The sequence below is a fragment of the Carya illinoinensis genome, chromosome 11 (assembly GCF_018687715.1).
Source record: "Carya illinoinensis cultivar Pawnee chromosome 11, C.illinoinensisPawnee_v1, whole genome shotgun sequence".
NCBI lineage: Eukaryota > Viridiplantae > Streptophyta > Magnoliopsida > Fagales > Juglandaceae > Carya > Carya illinoinensis.
In genome coordinates, this window is record NC_056762.1 from 18484694 (window position 1) to 18501670 (window position 16977).

Genomic DNA, 16977 nt, shown 5'->3' on the forward strand with positions numbered 1-16977 from the left:
AGGCAGGGTGCGGCTAGGTCGTAATAGGATTATATTAGTTTTTCGCTGGTAGCATGATGGGTGCGATCATACCAGCACTAATGCACCGGATCCCATCAGAACTCCGCAGTTAAGCGTGCTTGGGCGAGAGTAGTACTAGGATGGGTGACCTCCTGGGAAGTCCTCGTGTTGCACCCCCCCTTTTAATTTTTACCGCATCTCTGGTCGGATGGACCGGAACGAGAACCAGGGAATGGATTTTTAGGAAAATCGCACCGACCCCATCGCGTAGCAATGGGTATCGGTCAGATCGCCGGTTGGCATGAGATAGGCAGGGTGCGGCTAGGTCGTAATAGGATTATATTAGTTTTTCGCTGGTAGCATGATGGGTGCGATCATACCAGCACTAATGCACCGGATCCCATCAGAACTCCGCAGTTAAGCGTGCTTGGGCGAGAGTAGTACTAGGATGGGTGACCTCCTGGGAAGTCCTCGTGTTGCACCCCCCCTTTTTATTTTTACCGCATCTCCGGTCGGATGGACCGGAACGACAACCGGGCAATGGATTCTTAGGAAAATCGCACCGACCCCATCGCGTAGCAATGGGTATCGATCAGATCGCCGGTTGGCATGGGATAGGCAGGGTGCGGCTAGGTCGTAATAGGATTATATTAGTTTTTCGCTGGTAGCATGATGGGTGCGATCATACCAGCACTAATGCACCGGATCCCATCAGAACTCCGCAGTTAAGCGTGCTTGGGCGAGAGTAGTACTAGGATGGGTGACCTCCTGGGAAGTCCTCGTGTTGCACCCCTCCTTTTTATTTTTACCGCATCTCCGGTCGGATGGACCGGAACGACAACCGGGCAATGGATTCTTAGGAAAATCGCACCGACCCCATCGCGTAGCAATGGGTATCGATCAGATCGCCGGTTGGCATGGGATAGGCATGGTGCGGCTAGGTCGTAATAGGATTATATTAGTTTTTCGCTGGTAGCATGATGGGTGCGATCCTACCAGCACTAATGCACCGGATCCCATCAGAACTCCGCAGTTAAGCGTGCTTGGGCGAGAGTAGTACTAGGATGGGTGACCTCCTGGGAAGTCCTCGTGTTGCACCCCCCCTTTTTATTTTTACCGCATCTCCGGTCGGATGGACCGGAACGACAACCGGGCAATGGATTCTTAGGAAAATCGCACCGACCCCATCGCTATCAATCAGATCGCCAGTTGGCATGGGATAGGCAGGGTGCGGCTAGGTCGTAATAGGATTATATTAGTTTTTCGCTGGTAGCATGATGGGTGCGATCATACCAGCACTAATGCACCGGATCCCATCAGAACTCCGCAGTTAAGCGTGCTTGGGCGAGAGTAGTACTAGGATGGGTGACCTCCTGGGAAGTCCTCGTGTTGCACCCCCCGTTTTTATTTTTACCGCATCTCCGGTCGGATGGACCGGAACGAGTACCGGGTAATGGATTCTTAGGAAAATCGCACCGACCCCATCGCGTAGCAATGGGTATCGATCAGATCGCCGGTTGGCATGGGATAGGCAGGGTGCGGCTAGGTCGTAATAGGATTATATTAGTTTTTCGCTGGTAGCATGATGGGTGCGATCATACCAGCACTAATGCACCGGATCCCATCAGAACTCCGCAGTTAAGCGTGCTTGGGCGAGAGTAGTACTAGGATGGGTGACCTCCTGGGAAGTCCTCGTGTTGCACCCCCCTTTTTTATTTTTACCGCATCTCCGGTCGGATGGACCGGAACGAGTACCGGGCAATGGATTCTTAGGAAAATCGCACCGACCCCATCGCGTAGCAATGGGTATCGATCAGATCGCCGGTTGGCATGGGATGGGCATGGTGCGGCTAGGTCGTAATAGGATTATATTAGTTTTTCGCTGGTAGCATGATGGGTGCGATCATACCAGCACTAATGCACCGGATCCCATCAGAACTCCGCAGTTAAGCGTGCTTGGGCGAGAGTAGTACTAGGATGGGTGACCTCCTGGGAAGTCCTCGTGTTGCACCCCTCCTTTTTATTTTTACCGCATCTCCGGTCGGATGGACCGGAACGACGACCGGGCAATGGATTCTTAGGAAAATCGCACCGACCCCATCGCGTAGCAATGGGTATCGATCAGATCGCCGGTTGGCATGGGATAGGCATGGTGCGGCTAGGTCGTAATAGGATTATATTAGTTTTTCGCTGGTAGCATGATGGGTGCGATCATACCAGCACTAATGCACCGGATCCCATCAGAACTCCGCAGTTAAGCGTGCTTGGGCGAGAGTAGTACTAGGATGGGTGACCTCCTGGGAAGTCCTCGTGTTGCACCCCTCCTTTTTATTTTTACCGCATCTCCGGTCGGATGGACCGGAACGACAACCGGGCAATGGATTCTTAGGAAAATCGCACCGACCCCATCGCGTAGCAATGGGTATCGATCAGATCGCCGGTTGGCATGGGATAGGCATGGTGCGGCTAGGTCGTAATAGGATTATATTAGTTTTTCGCTGGTAGCATGATGGGTGCGATCATACCAGCACTAATGCACCGGATCCCATCAGAACTCCGCAGTTAAGCGTGCTTGGGCGAGAGTAGTACTAGGATGGGTGACCTCCTGGGAAGTCCTCGTGTTGCACCCCCCCTTTTTATTTTTACCGCATCTCCGGTCGGATGGACCGGAACGACAACCGGGCAATGGATTCTTAGGAAAATCGCACCGACCCCATCGCTATCAATCAGATCGCCAGTTGGCATGGGATAGGCAGGGTGCGGCTAGGTCGTAATAGGATTATATTAGTTTTTCGCTGGTAGCATGATGGGTGCGATCATACCAGCACTAATGCACCGGATCCCATCAGAACTCCGCAGTTAAGCGTGCTTGGGCGAGAGTAGTACTAGGATGGGTGACCTCCTGGGAAGTCCTCGTGTTGCACCCCCCGTTTTTATTTTTACCGCATCTCCGGTCGGATGGACCGGAACGAGTACCGGGCAATGGATTCTTAGGAAAATCGCACCGACCCCATCGCGTAGCAATGGGTATCGATCAGATCGCCGGTTGGCATGGGATAGGCAGGGTGCGGCTAGGTCGTAATAGGATTATATTAGTTTTTCGCTGGTAGCATGATGGGTGCGATCATACCAGCACTAATGCACCGGATCCCATCAGAACTCCGCAGTTAAGCGTGCTTGGGCGAGAGTAGTACTAGGATGGGTGACCTCCTGGGAAGTCCTCGTGTTGCACCCCCCCTTTTTATTTTTACCGCATCTCCGGTCGGATGGACCGGAACGACAACCGGGCAATGGATTCTTAGGAAAATCGCACCGACCCCATCGCGTAGCAATGGGTATCGATCAGATCGCCGGTTGGCATGGGATAGGCATGGTGCGGCTAGGTCGTAATAGGATTATATTAGTTTTTCGCTGGTAGCATGATGGGTGCGATCATACCAGCACTAATGCACCGGATCCCATCAGAACTCCGCAGTTAAGCGTGCTTGGGCGAGAGTAGTACTAGGATGGGTGACCTCCTGGGAAGTCCTCGTGTTGCACCCCCCCTTTTTATTTTTACCGCATCTCCGGTCGGATGGACCGGAACGACAACCGGGCAATGGATTCTTAGGAAAATCGCACCGACCCCATCGCTATCAATCAGATCGCCAGTTGGCATGGGATAGGCAGGGTGCGGCTAGGTCGTAATAGGATTATATTAGTTTTTCGCTGGTAGCATGATGGGTGCGATCATACCAGCACTAATGCACCGGATCCCATCAGAACTCCGCAGTTAAGCGTGCTTGGGCGAGAGTAGTACTAGGATGGGTGACCTCCTGGGAAGTCCTCGTGTTGCACCCCCCCTTTTAATTTTTACCGCATCTCTGGTCGGATGGACCGGAACGAGAACCAGGGAATGGATTTTTAGGAAAATCGCACCGACCCCATCGCGTAGCAATGGGTATCGATCAGATCGCCGGTTGGCATGAGATAGGCAGGGTGCGGCTAGGTCGTAATAGGATTATATTAGTTTTTCGCTGGTAGCATGATGGGTGCGATCATACCAGCACTAATGCACCGGATCCCATCAGAACTCCGCAGTTAAGCGTGCTTGGGCGAGAGTAGTACTAGGATGGGTGACCTCCTGGGAAGTCCTCGTGTTGCACCCCCCCTTTTTATTTTTACCGCATCTCCGGTCGGATGGACCGGAACAACAACCGGGCACTGGATTCTTAGGAAAATCGCACCGACCCCATCGCGTAGCAATGGGTATCGATCAGATCGCCGGTTGGCATGGGATAGGCATGGTGCGGCTAGGTCGTAATAGGATTATATTAGTTTTTCGCTGGTAGCATGATGGGTGCGATCATACCAGCACTAATGCACCGAATCCCATCAGAAATCCGCAGTTAAGCGTGCTTCGGCGAGAGTAGTACTAGGATGGGTGACCTCCTGGGAAGTCCTCGTGTTGCACCCCCCCTTTTTATTTTTACCGCATCTCCGGTCGGATGGACCGGAACGACAACCGGGCAATGGATTCTTAGGAAAATCGCACCGACCCCATCGCTATCAATCAGATCGCCAGTTGGCATGGGATAGGCAGGGTGCGGCTAGGTCGTAATAGGATTATATTAGTTTTTCGCTGGTAGCATGATGGGTGCGATCATACCAGCACTAATGCACCGGATCCCATCAGAACTCCGCAGTTAAGCGTGCTTGGGCGAGAGTAGTACTAGGATGGGTGACCTCCTGGGAAGTCCTCGTGTTGCACCCCCCCTTTTAATTTTTACCGCATCTCTGGTCGGATGGACCGGAACGAGAACCAGGGAATGGATTTTTAGGAAAATCGCACCGACCCCATCGCGTAGCAATGGGTATCGATCAGATCGCCGGTTGGCATGAGATAGGCAGGGTGCGGCTAGGTCGTAATAGGATTATATTAGTTTTTCGCTGGTAGCATGATGGGTGCGATCATACCAGCACTAATGCACCGGATCCCATCAGAACTCCGCAGTTAAGCGTGCTTGGGCGAGAGTAGTACTAGGATGGGTGACCTCCTGGGAAGTCCTCGTGTTGCACCCCCCCTTTTTATTTTTACCGCATCTCCGGTCGGATGGACCGGAACGACAACCGGGCAATGGATTCTTAGGAAAATCGCACCGACCCCATCGCGTAGCAATGGGTATCGATCAGATCGCCGGTTGGCATGGGATAGGCATGGTGCGGCTAGGCCGTAATAGGATTATATTAGTTTTTCGCTGGTAGCATGATGGGTGCGATCATACCAGCACTAATGCACCGGATCCCATCAGAACTCCGCAGTTAAGCGTGCTTGGGCGAGAGTAGTACTAGGATGGGTGACCTCCTGGGAAGTCCTCGTGTTGCACCCCCCCTTTTTATTTTTACCGCATCTCCGGTCGGATGGACCGGAACGACAACCGGGCAATGGATTCTTAGGAAAATCGCACCGACCCCATCGCGTAGCAATGGGTATCGATCAGATCGCCGGTTGGCATGGGATAGGCATGGTGCGGCTAGGCCGTAATAGGATTATATTAGTTTTTCGCTGGTAGCATGATGGGTGCGATCATACCAGCACTAATGCACCGGATCCCATCAGAACTCCGCAGTTAAGCGTGCTTGGGCGAGAGTAGTACTAGGATGGGTGACCTCCTGGGAAGTCCTCGTGTTGCACCCCCCCTTTTTATTTTTACCGCATCTCCGGTCGGATGGACCGGAACGACAACCGGGCAATGGATTCTTAGGAAAATCGCACCGACCCCATCGCGTAGCAATGGGTATCGATCAGATCGCCGGTTGGCATGGGATAGGCATGGTGCGGCTAGGCCGTAATAGGATTATATTAGTTTTTCGCTGGTAGCATGATGGGTGCGATCATACCAGCACTAATGCACCGGATCCCATCAGAACTCCGCAGTTAAGCGTGCTTGGGCGAGAGTAGTACTAGGATGGGTGACCTCCTGGGAAGTCCTCGTGTTGCACCCCCCCTTTTTATTTTTACCGCATCTCCGGTCGGATGGACCGGAACAACAACCGGGCACTGGATTCTTAGGAAAATCGCACCGACCCCATCGCGTAGCAATGGGTATCGATCAGATCGCCGGTTGGCATGGGATAGGCATGGTGCGGCTAGGTCGTAATAGGATTATATTAGTTTTTCGCTGGTAGCATGATGGGTGCGATCATACCAGCACTAATGCACCGAATCCCATCAGAAATCCGCAGTTAAGCGTGCTTCGGCGAGAGTAGTACTAGGATGGGTGACCTCCTGGGAAGTCCTCGTGTTGCACCCCCCCTTTTTATTTTTACCGCATCTCCGGTCGGATGGACCGGAACGACAACCGGGCAATGGATTCTTAGGAAAATCGCACCGACCCCATCGCTATCAATCAGATCGCCAGTTGGCATGGGATAGGCAGGGTGCGGCTAGGTCGTAATAGGATTATATTAGTTTTTCGCTGGTAGCATGATGGGTGCGATCATACCAGCACTAATGCACCGGATCCCATCAGAACTCCGCAGTTAAGCGTGCTTGGGCGAGAGTAGTACTAGGATGGGTGACCTCCTGGGAAGTCCTCGTGTTGCACCCCCCGTTTTTATTTTTACCGCATCTCCGGTCGGATGGACCGGAACGAGTACCGGGCAATGGATTCTTAGGAAAATCGCACCGACCCCATCGCGTAGCAATGGGTATCGATCAGATCGCCGGTTGGCATGGGATAGGCAGGGTGCGGCTAGGTCGTAATAGGATTATATTAGTTTTTCGCTGGTAGCATGATGGGTGCGATCATACCAGCACTAATGCACCGGATCCCATCAGAACTCCGCAGTTAAGCGTGCTTGGGCGAGAGTAGTACTAGGATGGGTGACCTCCTGGGAAGTCCTCGTGTTGCACCCCCCCTTTTTATTTTTACCGCATCTCCGGTCGGATGGACCGGAACGACAACCGGGCAATGGATTCTTAGGAAAATCGCACCGACCCCATCGCGTAGCAATGGGTATCGATCAGATCGCCGGTTGGCATGGGATAGGCATGGTGCGGCTAGGTCGTAATAGGATTATATTAGTTTTTCGCTGGTAGCATGATGGGTGCGATCATACCAGCACTAATGCACCGGATCCCATCAGAACTCCGCAGTTAAGCGTGCTTGGGCGAGAGTAGTACTAGGATGGGTGACCTCCTGGGAAGTCCTCGTGTTGCACCCCCCCTTTTTATTTTTACCGCATCTCCGGTCGGATGGACCGGAACGACAACCGGGCAATGGATTCTTAGGAAAATCGCACCGACCCCATCGCTATCAATCAGATCGCCAGTTGGCATGGGATAGGCAGGGTGCGGCTAGGTCGTAATAGGATTATATTAGTTTTTCGCTGGTAGCATGATGGGTGCGATCATACCAGCACTAATGCACCGGATCCCATCAGAACTCCGCAGTTAAGCGTGCTTGGGCGAGAGTAGTACTAGGATGGGTGACCTCCTGGGAAGTCCTCGTGTTGCACCCCCCCTTTTAATTTTTACCGCATCTCTGGTCGGATGGACCGGAACGAGAACCAGGGAATGGATTTTTAGGAAAATCGCACCGACCCCATCGCGTAGCAATGGGTATCGGTCAGATCGCCGGTTGGCATGAGATAGGCAGGGTGCGGCTAGGTCGTAATAGGATTATATTAGTTTTTCGCTGGTAGCATGATGGGTGCGATCATACCAGCACTAATGCACCGGATCCCATCAGAACTCCGCAGTTAAGCGTGCTTGGGCGAGAGTAGTACTAGGATGGGTGACCTCCTGGGAAGTCCTCGTGTTGCACCCCCCCTTTTAATTTTTACCGCATCTCTGGTCGGATGGACCGGAACGAGAACCAGGGAATGGATTTTTAGGAAAATCGCACCGACCCCATCGCGTAGCAATGGGTATCGGTCAGATCGCCGGTTGGCATGAGATAGGCAGGGTGCGGCTAGGTCGTAATAGGATTATATTAGTTTTTCGCTGGTAGCATGATGGGTGCGATCATACCAGCACTAATGCACCGGATCCCATCAGAACTCCGCAGTTAAGCGTGCTTGGGCGAGAGTAGTACTAGGATGGGTGACCTCCTGGGAAGTCCTCGTGTTGCACCCCCCCTTTTTATTTTTACCGCATCTCCGGTCGGATGGACCGGAACGACAACCGGGCAATGGATTCTTAGGAAAATCGCACCGACCCCATCGCGTAGCAATGGGTATCGATCAGATCGCCGGTTGGCATGGGATAGGCAGGGTGCGGCTAGGTCGTAATAGGATTATATTAGTTTTTCGCTGGTAGCATGATGGGTGCGATCATACCAGCACTAATGCACCGGATCCCATCAGAACTCCGCAGTTAAGCGTGCTTGGGCGAGAGTAGTACTAGGATGGGTGACCTCCTGGGAAGTCCTCGTGTTGCACCCCTCCTTTTTATTTTTACCGCATCTCCGGTCGGATGGACCGGAACGACAACCGGGCAATGGATTCTTAGGAAAATCGCACCGACCCCATCGCGTAGCAATGGGTATCGATCAGATCGCCGGTTGGCATGGGATAGGCATGGTGCGGCTAGGTCGTAATAGGATTATATTAGTTTTTCGCTGGTAGCATGATGGGTGCGATCCTACCAGCACTAATGCACCGGATCCCATCAGAACTCCGCAGTTAAGCGTGCTTGGGCGAGAGTAGTACTAGGATGGGTGACCTCCTGGGAAGTCCTCGTGTTGCACCCCCCCTTTTTATTTTTACCGCATCTCCGGTCGGATGGACCGGAACGACAACCGGGCAATGGATTCTTAGGAAAATCGCACCGACCCCATCGCTATCAATCAGATCGCCAGTTGGCATGGGATAGGCAGGGTGCGGCTAGGTCGTAATAGGATTATATTAGTTTTTCGCTGGTAGCATGATGGGTGCGATCATACCAGCACTAATGCACCGGATCCCATCAGAACTCCGCAGTTAAGCGTGCTTGGGCGAGAGTAGTACTAGGATGGGTGACCTCCTGGGAAGTCCTCGTGTTGCACCCCCCGTTTTTATTTTTACCGCATCTCCGGTCGGATGGACCGGAACGAGTACCGGGTAATGGATTCTTAGGAAAATCGCACCGACCCCATCGCGTAGCAATGGGTATCGATCAGATCGCCGGTTGGCATGGGATAGGCAGGGTGCGGCTAGGTCGTAATAGGATTATATTAGTTTTTCGCTGGTAGCATGATGGGTGCGATCATACCAGCACTAATGCACCGGATCCCATCAGAACTCCGCAGTTAAGCGTGCTTGGGCGAGAGTAGTACTAGGATGGGTGACCTCCTGGGAAGTCCTCGTGTTGCACCCCCCTTTTTTATTTTTACCGCATCTCCGGTCGGATGGACCGGAACGAGTACCGGGCAATGGATTCTTAGGAAAATCGCACCGACCCCATCGCGTAGCAATGGGTATCGATCAGATCGCCGGTTGGCATGGGATGGGCATGGTGCGGCTAGGTCGTAATAGGATTATATTAGTTTTTCGCTGGTAGCATGATGGGTGCGATCATACCAGCACTAATGCACCGGATCCCATCAGAACTCCGCAGTTAAGCGTGCTTGGGCGAGAGTAGTACTAGGATGGGTGACCTCCTGGGAAGTCCTCGTGTTGCACCCCTCCTTTTTATTTTTACCGCATCTCCGGTCGGATGGACCGGAACGACGACCGGGCAATGGATTCTTAGGAAAATCGCACCGACCCCATCGCGTAGCAATGGGTATCGATCAGATCGCCGGTTGGCATGGGATAGGCATGGTGCGGCTAGGTCGTAATAGGATTATATTAGTTTTTCGCTGGTAGCATGATGGGTGCGATCATACCAGCACTAATGCACCGGATCCCATCAGAACTCCGCAGTTAAGCGTGCTTGGGCGAGAGTAGTACTAGGATGGGTGACCTCCTGGGAAGTCCTCGTGTTGCACCCCTCCTTTTTATTTTTACCGCATCTCCGGTCGGATGGACCGGAACGACAACCGGGCAATGGATTCTTAGGAAAATCGCACCGACCCCATCGCGTAGCAATGGGTATCGATCAGATCGCCGGTTGGCATGGGATAGGCATGGTGCGGCTAGGTCGTAATAGGATTATATTAGTTTTTCGCTGGTAGCATGATGGGTGCGATCATACCAGCACTAATGCACCGGATCCCATCAGAACTCCGCAGTTAAGCGTGCTTGGGCGAGAGTAGTACTAGGATGGGTGACCTCCTGGGAAGTCCTCGTGTTGCACCCCCCCTTTTTATTTTTACCGCATCTCCGGTCGGATGGACCGGAACGACAACCGGGCAATGGATTCTTAGGAAAATCGCACCGACCCCATCGCTATCAATCAGATCGCCAGTTGGCATGGGATAGGCAGGGTGCGGCTAGGTCGTAATAGGATTATATTAGTTTTTCGCTGGTAGCATGATGGGTGCGATCATACCAGCACTAATGCACCGGATCCCATCAGAACTCCGCAGTTAAGCGTGCTTGGGCGAGAGTAGTACTAGGATGGGTGACCTCCTGGGAAGTCCTCGTGTTGCACCCCCCGTTTTTATTTTTACCGCATCTCCGGTCGGATGGACCGGAACGAGTACCGGGCAATGGATTCTTAGGAAAATCGCACCGACCCCATCGCGTAGCAATGGGTATCGATCAGATCGCCGGTTGGCATGGGATAGGCAGGGTGCGGCTAGGTCGTAATAGGATTATATTAGTTTTTCGCTGGTAGCATGATGGGTGCGATCATACCAGCACTAATGCACCGGATCCCATCAGAACTCCGCAGTTAAGCGTGCTTGGGCGAGAGTAGTACTAGGATGGGTGACCTCCTGGGAAGTCCTCGTGTTGCACCCCCCCTTTTTATTTTTACCGCATCTCCGGTCGGATGGACCGGAACGACAACCGGGCAATGGATTCTTAGGAAAATCGCACCGACCCCATCGCGTAGCAATGGGTATCGATCAGATCGCCGGTTGGCATGGGATAGGCATGGTGCGGCTAGGTCGTAATAGGATTATATTAGTTTTTCGCTGGTAGCATGATGGGTGCGATCATACCAGCACTAATGCACCGGATCCCATCAGAACTCCGCAGTTAAGCGTGCTTGGGCGAGAGTAGTACTAGGATGGGTGACCTCCTGGGAAGTCCTCGTGTTGCACCCCCCCTTTTTATTTTTACCGCATCTCCGGTCGGATGGACCGGAACGACAACCGGGCAATGGATTCTTAGGAAAATCGCACCGACCCCATCGCTATCAATCAGATCGCCAGTTGGCATGGGATAGGCAGGGTGCGGCTAGGTCGTAATAGGATTATATTAGTTTTTCGCTGGTAGCATGATGGGTGCGATCATACCAGCACTAATGCACCGGATCCCATCAGAACTCCGCAGTTAAGCGTGCTTGGGCGAGAGTAGTACTAGGATGGGTGACCTCCTGGGAAGTCCTCGTGTTGCACCCCCCCTTTTAATTTTTACCGCATCTCTGGTCGGATGGACCGGAACGAGAACCAGGGAATGGATTTTTAGGAAAATCGCACCGACCCCATCGCGTAGCAATGGGTATCGGTCAGATCGCCGGTTGGCATGAGATAGGCAGGGTGCGGCTAGGTCGTAATAGGATTATATTAGTTTTTCGCTGGTAGCATGATGGGTGCGATCATACCAGCACTAATGCACCGGATCCCATCAGAACTCCGCAGTTAAGCGTGCTTGGGCGAGAGTAGTACTAGGATGGGTGACCTCCTGGGAAGTCCTCGTGTTGCACCCCCCCTTTTTATTTTTACCGCATCTCCGGTCGGATGGACCGGAACGACAACCGGGCAATGGATTCTTAGGAAAATCGCACCGACCCCATCGCGTAGCAATGGGTATCGATCAGATCGCCGGTTGGCATGGGATAGGCATGGTGCGGCTAGGCCGTAATAGGATTATATTAGTTTTTCGCTGGTAGCATGATGGGTGCGATCATACCAGCACTAATGCACCGGATCCCATCAGAACTCCGCAGTTAAGCGTGCTTGGGCGAGAGTAGTACTAGGATGGGTGACCTCCTGGGAAGTCCTCGTGTTGCACCCCCCCTTTTTATTTTTACCGCATCTCCGGTCGGATGGACCGGAACAACAACCGGGCAATGGATTCTTAGGAAAATCGCACCGACCCCATCGCGTAGCAATGGGTATCGATCAGATCGCCGGTTGGCATGGGATAGGCATGGTGCGGCTAGGTCGTAATAGGATTATATTAGTTTTTCGCTGGTAGCATGATGGGTGCGATCATACCAGCACTAATGCACCGGATCCCATCAGAACTCCGCAGTTAAGCGTGCTTCGGCGAGAGTAGTACTAGGATGGGTGACCTCCTGGGAAGTCCTCGTGTTGCACCCCCCCTTTTTATTTTTACCGCATCTCCGGTCGGATGGACCGGAACGACAACCGGGCAATGGATTCTTAGGAAAATCGCACCGACCCCATCGCTATCAATCAGATCGCCAGTTGGCATGGGATAGGCAGGGTGCGGCTAGGTCGTAATAGGATTATATTAGTTTTTCGCTGGTAGCATGATGGGTGCGATCATACCAGCACTAATGCACCGGATCCCATCAGAACTCCGCAGTTAAGCGTGCTTGGGCGAGAGTAGTACTAGGATGGGTGACCTCCTGGGAAGTCCTCGTGTTGCACCCCCCCTTTTAATTTTTACCGCATCTCTGGTCGGATGGACCGGAACGAGAACCAGGGAATGGATTTTTAGGAAAATCGCACCGACCCCATCGCGTAGCAATGGGTATCGGTCAGATCGCCGGTTGGCATGAGATAGGCAGGGTGCGGCTAGGTCGTAATAGGATTATATTAGTTTTTCGCTGGTAGCATGATGGGTGCGATCATACCAGCACTAATGCACCGGATCCCATCAGAACTCCGCAGTTAAGCGTGCTTGGGCGAGAGTAGTACTAGGATGGGTGACCTCCTGGGAAGTCCTCGTGTTGCACCCCCCCTTTTTATTTTTACCGCATCTCCGGTCGGATGGACCGGAACGACAACCGGGCAATGGATTCTTAGGAAAATCGCACCGACCCCATCGCGTAGCAATGGGTATCGATCAGATCGCCGGTTGGCATGGGATAGGCAGGGTGCGGCTAGGTCGTAATAGGATTATATTAGTTTTTCGCTGGTAGCATGATGGGTGCGATCATACCAGCACTAATGCACCGGATCCCATCAGAACTCCGCAGTTAAGCGTGCTTGGGCGAGAGTAGTACTAGGATGGGTGACCTCCTGGGAAGTCCTCGTGTTGCACCCCTCCTTTTTATTTTTACCGCATCTCCGGTCGGATGGACCGGAACGACAACCGGGCAATGGATTCTTAGGAAAATCGCACCGACCCCATCGCGTAGCAATGGGTATCGATCAGATCGCCGGTTGGCATGGGATAGGCATGGTGCGGCTAGGTCGTAATAGGATTATATTAGTTTTTCGCTGGTAGCATGATGGGTGCGATCCTACCAGCACTAATGCACCGGATCCCATCAGAACTCCGCAGTTAAGCGTGCTTGGGCGAGAGTAGTACTAGGATGGGTGACCTCCTGGGAAGTCCTCGTGTTGCACCCCCCCTTTTTATTTTTACCGCATCTCCGGTCGGATGGACCGGAACGACAACCGGGCAATGGATTCTTAGGAAAATCGCACCGACCCCATCGCTATCAATCAGATCGCCAGTTGGCATGGGATAGGCAGGGTGCGGCTAGGTCGTAATAGGATTATATTAGTTTTTCGCTGGTAGCATGATGGGTGCGATCATACCAGCACTAATGCACCGGATCCCATCAGAACTCCGCAGTTAAGCGTGCTTGGGCGAGAGTAGTACTAGGATGGGTGACCTCCTGGGAAGTCCTCGTGTTGCACCCCCCGTTTTTATTTTTACCGCATCTCCGGTCGGATGGACCGGAACGAGTACCGGGTAATGGATTCTTAGGAAAATCGCACCGACCCCATCGCGTAGCAATGGGTATCGATCAGATCGCCGGTTGGCATGGGATAGGCAGGGTGCGGCTAGGTCGTAATAGGATTATATTAGTTTTTCGCTGGTAGCATGATGGGTGCGATCATACCAGCACTAATGCACCGGATCCCATCAGAACTCCGCAGTTAAGCGTGCTTGGGCGAGAGTAGTACTAGGATGGGTGACCTCCTGGGAAGTCCTCGTGTTGCACCCCCCCTTTTTATTTTTACCGCATCTCCGGTCGGATGGACCGGAACGACAACCGGGCAATGGATTCTTAGGAAAATCGCACCGACCCCATCGCGTAGCAATGGGTATCGATCAGATCGCCGGTTGGCATGGGATAGGCAGGGTGCGGCTAGGTCGTAATAGGATTATATTAGTTTTTCGCTGGTAGCATGATGGGTGCGATCATACCAGCACTAATGCACCGGATCCCATCAGAACTCCGCAGTTAAGCGTGCTTGGGCGAGAGTAGTACTAGGATGGGTGACCTCCTGGGAAGTCCTCGTGTTGCACCCCTCCTTTTTATTTTTACCGCATCTCCGGTCGGATGGACCGGAACGACAACCGGGCAATGGATTCTTAGGAAAATCGCACCGACCCCATCGCGTAGCAATGGGTATCGATCAGATCGCCGGTTGGCATGGGATAGGCATGGTGCGGCTAGGTCGTAATAGGATTATATTAGTTTTTCGCTGGTAGCATGATGGGTGCGATCCTACCAGCACTAATGCACCGGATCCCATCAGAACTCCGCAGTTAAGCGTGCTTGGGCGAGAGTAGTACTAGGATGGGTGACCTCCTGGGAAGTCCTCGTGTTGCACCCCCCCTTTTTATTTTTACCGCATCTCCGGTCGGATGGACCGGAACGACAACCGGGCAATGGATTCTTAGGAAAATCGCACCGACCCCATCGCTATCAATCAGATCGCCAGTTGGCATGGGATAGGCAGGGTGCGGCTAGGTCGTAATAGGATTATATTAGTTTTTCGCTGGTAGCATGATGGGTGCGATCATACCAGCACTAATGCACCGGATCCCATCAGAACTCCGCAGTTAAGCGTGCTTGGGCGAGAGTAGTACTAGGATGGGTGACCTCCTGGGAAGTCCTCGTGTTGCACCCCCCGTTTTTATTTTTACCGCATCTCCGGTCGGATGGACCGGAACGAGTACCGGGTAATGGATTCTTAGGAAAATCGCACCGACCCCATCGCGTAGCAATGGGTATCGATCAGATCGCCGGTTGGCATGGGATAGGCAGGGTGCGGCTAGGTCGTAATAGGATTATATTAGTTTTTCGCTGGTAGCATGATGGGTGCGATCATACCAGCACTAATGCACCGGATCCCATCAGAACTCCGCAGTTAAGCGTGCTTGGGCGAGAGTAGTACTAGGATGGGTGACCTCCTGGGAAGTCCTCGTGTTGCACCCCCCGTTTTTATTTTTACCGCATCTCCGGTCGGATGGACCGGAACGAGTACCGGGTAATGGATTCTTAGGAAAATCGCACCGACCCCATCGCGTAGCAATGGGTATCGATCAGATCGCCGGTTGGCATGGGATAGGCAGGGTGCGGCTAGGTCGTAATAGGATTATATTAGTTTTTCGCTGGTAGCATGATGGGTGCGATCATACCAGCACTAATGCACCGGATCCCATCAGAACTCCGCAGTTAAGCGTGCTTGGGCGAGAGTAGTACTAGGATGGGTGACCTCCTGGGAAGTCCTCGTGTTGCACCCCCCCTTTTTATTTTTACCGCATCTCCGGTCGGATGGACCGGAACGACAACCGGGCAATGGATTCTTAGGAAAATCGCACCGACCCCATCGCGTAGCAATGGGTATCGATGAGATCGCCGGTTGGCATGGGATAGGCATGGTGCGGCTAGGTCGTAATAGGATTATATTAGTTTTTCGCTGGTAGCATGATGGGTGCGATCATACCAGCACTAATGCACCGGATCCCATCAGAACTCCGCAGTAAAGCGTGCTTGGGCGAGAGTAGTACTAGGATGGGTGACCTCCTGGGAAGTCCTCGTGTTGCACCCCCCCTTTTAATTTTTACCGCATCTCTGGTCGGATGGACCGGAACGAGAACCAGGGAATGGATTTTTAGGAAAATCGCACCGACCCCATCGCGTAGCAATGGGTATCGGTCAGATCGCCGGTTGGCATGAGATAGGCAGGGTGCGGCTAGGTCGTAATAGGATTATATTAGTTTTTCGCTGGTAGCATGATGGGTGCGATCATACCAGCACTAATGCACCGGATCCCATCAGAACTCCGCAGTTAAGCGTGCTTGGGCGAGAGTAGTACTAGGATGGGTGACCTCCTGGGAAGTCCTCGTGTTGCACCCCCCGTTTTTATTTTTACCGCATCTCCGGTCGGATGGACCGGAACGAGTACCGGGTAATGGATTCTTAGGAAAATCGCACCGACCCCATCGCGTAGCAATGGGTATCGATCAGATCGCCGGTTGGCATGGGATAGGCAGGGTGCGGCTAGGTCGTAATAGGATTATATTAGTTTTTCGCTGGTAGCATGATGGGTGCGATCATACCAGCACTAATGCACCGGATCCCATCAGAACTCCGCAGTTAAGCGTGCTTGGGCGAGAGTAGTACTAGGATGGGTGACCTCCTGGGAAGTCCTCGTGTTGCACCCCCCCTTTTTATTTTTACCGCATCTCCGGTCGGATGGACCGGAACGACAACCGGGCAATGGATTCTTAGGAAAATCGCACCGACCCCATCGCTATCAATCAGATCGCCAGTTGGCATGGGATAGGCAGGGTGCGGCTAGGTCGTAATAGGATTATATTAGTTTTTCGCTGGTAGCATGATGGGTGCGATCATACCAGCACTAATGCACCGGATCCCATCAGAACTCCGCAGTTAAGCGTGCTTGGGCGAGAGTAGTACTAGGATGGGTGACCTCCTGGGAAGTCCTCGTGTTGCACCCCCCG

At 52.8% G+C, this 16977-nt stretch overlaps 56 non-coding genes across 56 annotated transcripts; all 56 read left to right on the forward strand.

Moving 5' to 3' along the window:
• Positions 1-58: 58 nt before the first annotated feature.
• LOC122288230 lies at positions 59-177 on the forward strand. The gene has a single exon (XR_006235500.1). It is a non-coding gene; the product is annotated as a 5S ribosomal RNA (ribosomal RNA).
• Positions 178-366: 189 nt separating this feature from the next.
• On the forward strand, positions 367-485 carry LOC122288242. The gene has a single exon (XR_006235511.1). It is a non-coding gene; the product is annotated as a 5S ribosomal RNA (ribosomal RNA).
• A 189-nt stretch (positions 486-674) lies between these two features.
• Positions 675-793, forward strand: LOC122288253. The gene has a single exon (XR_006235522.1). It is a non-coding gene; the product is annotated as a 5S ribosomal RNA (ribosomal RNA).
• A 189-nt stretch (positions 794-982) lies between these two features.
• LOC122287824 lies at positions 983-1101 on the forward strand. The gene has a single exon (XR_006235109.1). It is a non-coding gene; the product is annotated as a 5S ribosomal RNA (ribosomal RNA).
• A 178-nt stretch (positions 1102-1279) lies between these two features.
• LOC122288265 lies at positions 1280-1398 on the forward strand. The gene has a single exon (XR_006235534.1). It is a non-coding gene; the product is annotated as a 5S ribosomal RNA (ribosomal RNA).
• A 189-nt stretch (positions 1399-1587) lies between these two features.
• Positions 1588-1706, forward strand: LOC122288276. The gene has a single exon (XR_006235545.1). It is a non-coding gene; the product is annotated as a 5S ribosomal RNA (ribosomal RNA).
• A 189-nt stretch (positions 1707-1895) lies between these two features.
• Positions 1896-2014, forward strand: LOC122288288. The gene has a single exon (XR_006235556.1). It is a non-coding gene; the product is annotated as a 5S ribosomal RNA (ribosomal RNA).
• A 189-nt stretch (positions 2015-2203) lies between these two features.
• LOC122288299 lies at positions 2204-2322 on the forward strand. Its single transcript, XR_006235567.1, has one exon. It is a non-coding gene; the product is annotated as a 5S ribosomal RNA (ribosomal RNA).
• A 189-nt stretch (positions 2323-2511) lies between these two features.
• On the forward strand, positions 2512-2630 carry LOC122288311. The gene has a single exon (XR_006235578.1). It is a non-coding gene; the product is annotated as a 5S ribosomal RNA (ribosomal RNA).
• A 178-nt stretch (positions 2631-2808) lies between these two features.
• On the forward strand, positions 2809-2927 carry LOC122288322. Its single transcript, XR_006235589.1, has one exon. It is a non-coding gene; the product is annotated as a 5S ribosomal RNA (ribosomal RNA).
• A 189-nt stretch (positions 2928-3116) lies between these two features.
• Positions 3117-3235, forward strand: LOC122288334. Its single transcript, XR_006235600.1, has one exon. It is a non-coding gene; the product is annotated as a 5S ribosomal RNA (ribosomal RNA).
• Positions 3236-3424: 189 nt separating this feature from the next.
• LOC122288346 lies at positions 3425-3543 on the forward strand. The gene has a single exon (XR_006235611.1). It is a non-coding gene; the product is annotated as a 5S ribosomal RNA (ribosomal RNA).
• Positions 3544-3721: 178 nt separating this feature from the next.
• LOC122288357 lies at positions 3722-3840 on the forward strand. The gene has a single exon (XR_006235622.1). It is a non-coding gene; the product is annotated as a 5S ribosomal RNA (ribosomal RNA).
• Positions 3841-4029: 189 nt separating this feature from the next.
• On the forward strand, positions 4030-4148 carry LOC122288369. The gene has a single exon (XR_006235633.1). It is a non-coding gene; the product is annotated as a 5S ribosomal RNA (ribosomal RNA).
• A 189-nt stretch (positions 4149-4337) lies between these two features.
• Positions 4338-4456, forward strand: LOC122283266. The gene has a single exon (XR_006230740.1). It is a non-coding gene; the product is annotated as a 5S ribosomal RNA (ribosomal RNA).
• Positions 4457-4634: 178 nt separating this feature from the next.
• Positions 4635-4753, forward strand: LOC122288382. The gene has a single exon (XR_006235645.1). It is a non-coding gene; the product is annotated as a 5S ribosomal RNA (ribosomal RNA).
• Positions 4754-4942: 189 nt separating this feature from the next.
• LOC122288394 lies at positions 4943-5061 on the forward strand. The gene has a single exon (XR_006235656.1). It is a non-coding gene; the product is annotated as a 5S ribosomal RNA (ribosomal RNA).
• A 189-nt stretch (positions 5062-5250) lies between these two features.
• Positions 5251-5369, forward strand: LOC122288405. Its single transcript, XR_006235667.1, has one exon. It is a non-coding gene; the product is annotated as a 5S ribosomal RNA (ribosomal RNA).
• A 189-nt stretch (positions 5370-5558) lies between these two features.
• On the forward strand, positions 5559-5677 carry LOC122288417. The gene has a single exon (XR_006235678.1). It is a non-coding gene; the product is annotated as a 5S ribosomal RNA (ribosomal RNA).
• Positions 5678-5866: 189 nt separating this feature from the next.
• Positions 5867-5985, forward strand: LOC122288428. The gene has a single exon (XR_006235689.1). It is a non-coding gene; the product is annotated as a 5S ribosomal RNA (ribosomal RNA).
• A 189-nt stretch (positions 5986-6174) lies between these two features.
• LOC122283267 lies at positions 6175-6293 on the forward strand. The gene has a single exon (XR_006230741.1). It is a non-coding gene; the product is annotated as a 5S ribosomal RNA (ribosomal RNA).
• A 178-nt stretch (positions 6294-6471) lies between these two features.
• LOC122288439 lies at positions 6472-6590 on the forward strand. Its single transcript, XR_006235700.1, has one exon. It is a non-coding gene; the product is annotated as a 5S ribosomal RNA (ribosomal RNA).
• A 189-nt stretch (positions 6591-6779) lies between these two features.
• On the forward strand, positions 6780-6898 carry LOC122288450. The gene has a single exon (XR_006235711.1). It is a non-coding gene; the product is annotated as a 5S ribosomal RNA (ribosomal RNA).
• A 189-nt stretch (positions 6899-7087) lies between these two features.
• LOC122288461 lies at positions 7088-7206 on the forward strand. Its single transcript, XR_006235722.1, has one exon. It is a non-coding gene; the product is annotated as a 5S ribosomal RNA (ribosomal RNA).
• A 178-nt stretch (positions 7207-7384) lies between these two features.
• LOC122288472 lies at positions 7385-7503 on the forward strand. The gene has a single exon (XR_006235733.1). It is a non-coding gene; the product is annotated as a 5S ribosomal RNA (ribosomal RNA).
• Positions 7504-7692: 189 nt separating this feature from the next.
• LOC122288484 lies at positions 7693-7811 on the forward strand. The gene has a single exon (XR_006235744.1). It is a non-coding gene; the product is annotated as a 5S ribosomal RNA (ribosomal RNA).
• Positions 7812-8000: 189 nt separating this feature from the next.
• On the forward strand, positions 8001-8119 carry LOC122288496. The gene has a single exon (XR_006235756.1). It is a non-coding gene; the product is annotated as a 5S ribosomal RNA (ribosomal RNA).
• A 189-nt stretch (positions 8120-8308) lies between these two features.
• Positions 8309-8427, forward strand: LOC122288507. The gene has a single exon (XR_006235767.1). It is a non-coding gene; the product is annotated as a 5S ribosomal RNA (ribosomal RNA).
• Positions 8428-8616: 189 nt separating this feature from the next.
• On the forward strand, positions 8617-8735 carry LOC122287825. The gene has a single exon (XR_006235110.1). It is a non-coding gene; the product is annotated as a 5S ribosomal RNA (ribosomal RNA).
• Positions 8736-8913: 178 nt separating this feature from the next.
• LOC122288519 lies at positions 8914-9032 on the forward strand. Its single transcript, XR_006235778.1, has one exon. It is a non-coding gene; the product is annotated as a 5S ribosomal RNA (ribosomal RNA).
• Positions 9033-9221: 189 nt separating this feature from the next.
• Positions 9222-9340, forward strand: LOC122288531. Its single transcript, XR_006235789.1, has one exon. It is a non-coding gene; the product is annotated as a 5S ribosomal RNA (ribosomal RNA).
• A 189-nt stretch (positions 9341-9529) lies between these two features.
• Positions 9530-9648, forward strand: LOC122288542. Its single transcript, XR_006235800.1, has one exon. It is a non-coding gene; the product is annotated as a 5S ribosomal RNA (ribosomal RNA).
• Positions 9649-9837: 189 nt separating this feature from the next.
• LOC122288554 lies at positions 9838-9956 on the forward strand. The gene has a single exon (XR_006235811.1). It is a non-coding gene; the product is annotated as a 5S ribosomal RNA (ribosomal RNA).
• A 189-nt stretch (positions 9957-10145) lies between these two features.
• Positions 10146-10264, forward strand: LOC122288565. Its single transcript, XR_006235822.1, has one exon. It is a non-coding gene; the product is annotated as a 5S ribosomal RNA (ribosomal RNA).
• Positions 10265-10442: 178 nt separating this feature from the next.
• LOC122288576 lies at positions 10443-10561 on the forward strand. Its single transcript, XR_006235833.1, has one exon. It is a non-coding gene; the product is annotated as a 5S ribosomal RNA (ribosomal RNA).
• A 189-nt stretch (positions 10562-10750) lies between these two features.
• LOC122288587 lies at positions 10751-10869 on the forward strand. Its single transcript, XR_006235844.1, has one exon. It is a non-coding gene; the product is annotated as a 5S ribosomal RNA (ribosomal RNA).
• A 189-nt stretch (positions 10870-11058) lies between these two features.
• LOC122288598 lies at positions 11059-11177 on the forward strand. The gene has a single exon (XR_006235855.1). It is a non-coding gene; the product is annotated as a 5S ribosomal RNA (ribosomal RNA).
• Positions 11178-11355: 178 nt separating this feature from the next.
• Positions 11356-11474, forward strand: LOC122288611. Its single transcript, XR_006235867.1, has one exon. It is a non-coding gene; the product is annotated as a 5S ribosomal RNA (ribosomal RNA).
• Positions 11475-11663: 189 nt separating this feature from the next.
• LOC122288622 lies at positions 11664-11782 on the forward strand. Its single transcript, XR_006235878.1, has one exon. It is a non-coding gene; the product is annotated as a 5S ribosomal RNA (ribosomal RNA).
• A 189-nt stretch (positions 11783-11971) lies between these two features.
• LOC122288634 lies at positions 11972-12090 on the forward strand. The gene has a single exon (XR_006235889.1). It is a non-coding gene; the product is annotated as a 5S ribosomal RNA (ribosomal RNA).
• Positions 12091-12279: 189 nt separating this feature from the next.
• Positions 12280-12398, forward strand: LOC122288698. The gene has a single exon (XR_006235951.1). It is a non-coding gene; the product is annotated as a 5S ribosomal RNA (ribosomal RNA).
• Positions 12399-12576: 178 nt separating this feature from the next.
• LOC122288646 lies at positions 12577-12695 on the forward strand. Its single transcript, XR_006235900.1, has one exon. It is a non-coding gene; the product is annotated as a 5S ribosomal RNA (ribosomal RNA).
• Positions 12696-12884: 189 nt separating this feature from the next.
• On the forward strand, positions 12885-13003 carry LOC122288658. The gene has a single exon (XR_006235911.1). It is a non-coding gene; the product is annotated as a 5S ribosomal RNA (ribosomal RNA).
• A 189-nt stretch (positions 13004-13192) lies between these two features.
• Positions 13193-13311, forward strand: LOC122288669. The gene has a single exon (XR_006235922.1). It is a non-coding gene; the product is annotated as a 5S ribosomal RNA (ribosomal RNA).
• Positions 13312-13500: 189 nt separating this feature from the next.
• On the forward strand, positions 13501-13619 carry LOC122287826. Its single transcript, XR_006235111.1, has one exon. It is a non-coding gene; the product is annotated as a 5S ribosomal RNA (ribosomal RNA).
• Positions 13620-13797: 178 nt separating this feature from the next.
• On the forward strand, positions 13798-13916 carry LOC122288680. Its single transcript, XR_006235933.1, has one exon. It is a non-coding gene; the product is annotated as a 5S ribosomal RNA (ribosomal RNA).
• A 189-nt stretch (positions 13917-14105) lies between these two features.
• LOC122288692 lies at positions 14106-14224 on the forward strand. The gene has a single exon (XR_006235944.1). It is a non-coding gene; the product is annotated as a 5S ribosomal RNA (ribosomal RNA).
• Positions 14225-14413: 189 nt separating this feature from the next.
• On the forward strand, positions 14414-14532 carry LOC122288704. The gene has a single exon (XR_006235956.1). It is a non-coding gene; the product is annotated as a 5S ribosomal RNA (ribosomal RNA).
• Positions 14533-14721: 189 nt separating this feature from the next.
• Positions 14722-14840, forward strand: LOC122287827. Its single transcript, XR_006235112.1, has one exon. It is a non-coding gene; the product is annotated as a 5S ribosomal RNA (ribosomal RNA).
• A 178-nt stretch (positions 14841-15018) lies between these two features.
• Positions 15019-15137, forward strand: LOC122288715. Its single transcript, XR_006235967.1, has one exon. It is a non-coding gene; the product is annotated as a 5S ribosomal RNA (ribosomal RNA).
• A 189-nt stretch (positions 15138-15326) lies between these two features.
• Positions 15327-15445, forward strand: LOC122288727. The gene has a single exon (XR_006235979.1). It is a non-coding gene; the product is annotated as a 5S ribosomal RNA (ribosomal RNA).
• Positions 15446-15634: 189 nt separating this feature from the next.
• Positions 15635-15753, forward strand: LOC122288738. The gene has a single exon (XR_006235990.1). It is a non-coding gene; the product is annotated as a 5S ribosomal RNA (ribosomal RNA).
• A 189-nt stretch (positions 15754-15942) lies between these two features.
• On the forward strand, positions 15943-16061 carry LOC122287473. The gene has a single exon (XR_006234766.1). It is a non-coding gene; the product is annotated as a 5S ribosomal RNA (ribosomal RNA).
• Positions 16062-16250: 189 nt separating this feature from the next.
• On the forward strand, positions 16251-16369 carry LOC122288749. Its single transcript, XR_006236001.1, has one exon. It is a non-coding gene; the product is annotated as a 5S ribosomal RNA (ribosomal RNA).
• Positions 16370-16558: 189 nt separating this feature from the next.
• On the forward strand, positions 16559-16677 carry LOC122288760. The gene has a single exon (XR_006236012.1). It is a non-coding gene; the product is annotated as a 5S ribosomal RNA (ribosomal RNA).
• A 178-nt stretch (positions 16678-16855) lies between these two features.
• On the forward strand, positions 16856-16974 carry LOC122288771. Its single transcript, XR_006236023.1, has one exon. It is a non-coding gene; the product is annotated as a 5S ribosomal RNA (ribosomal RNA).
• Positions 16975-16977: the final 3 nt, after the last annotated feature.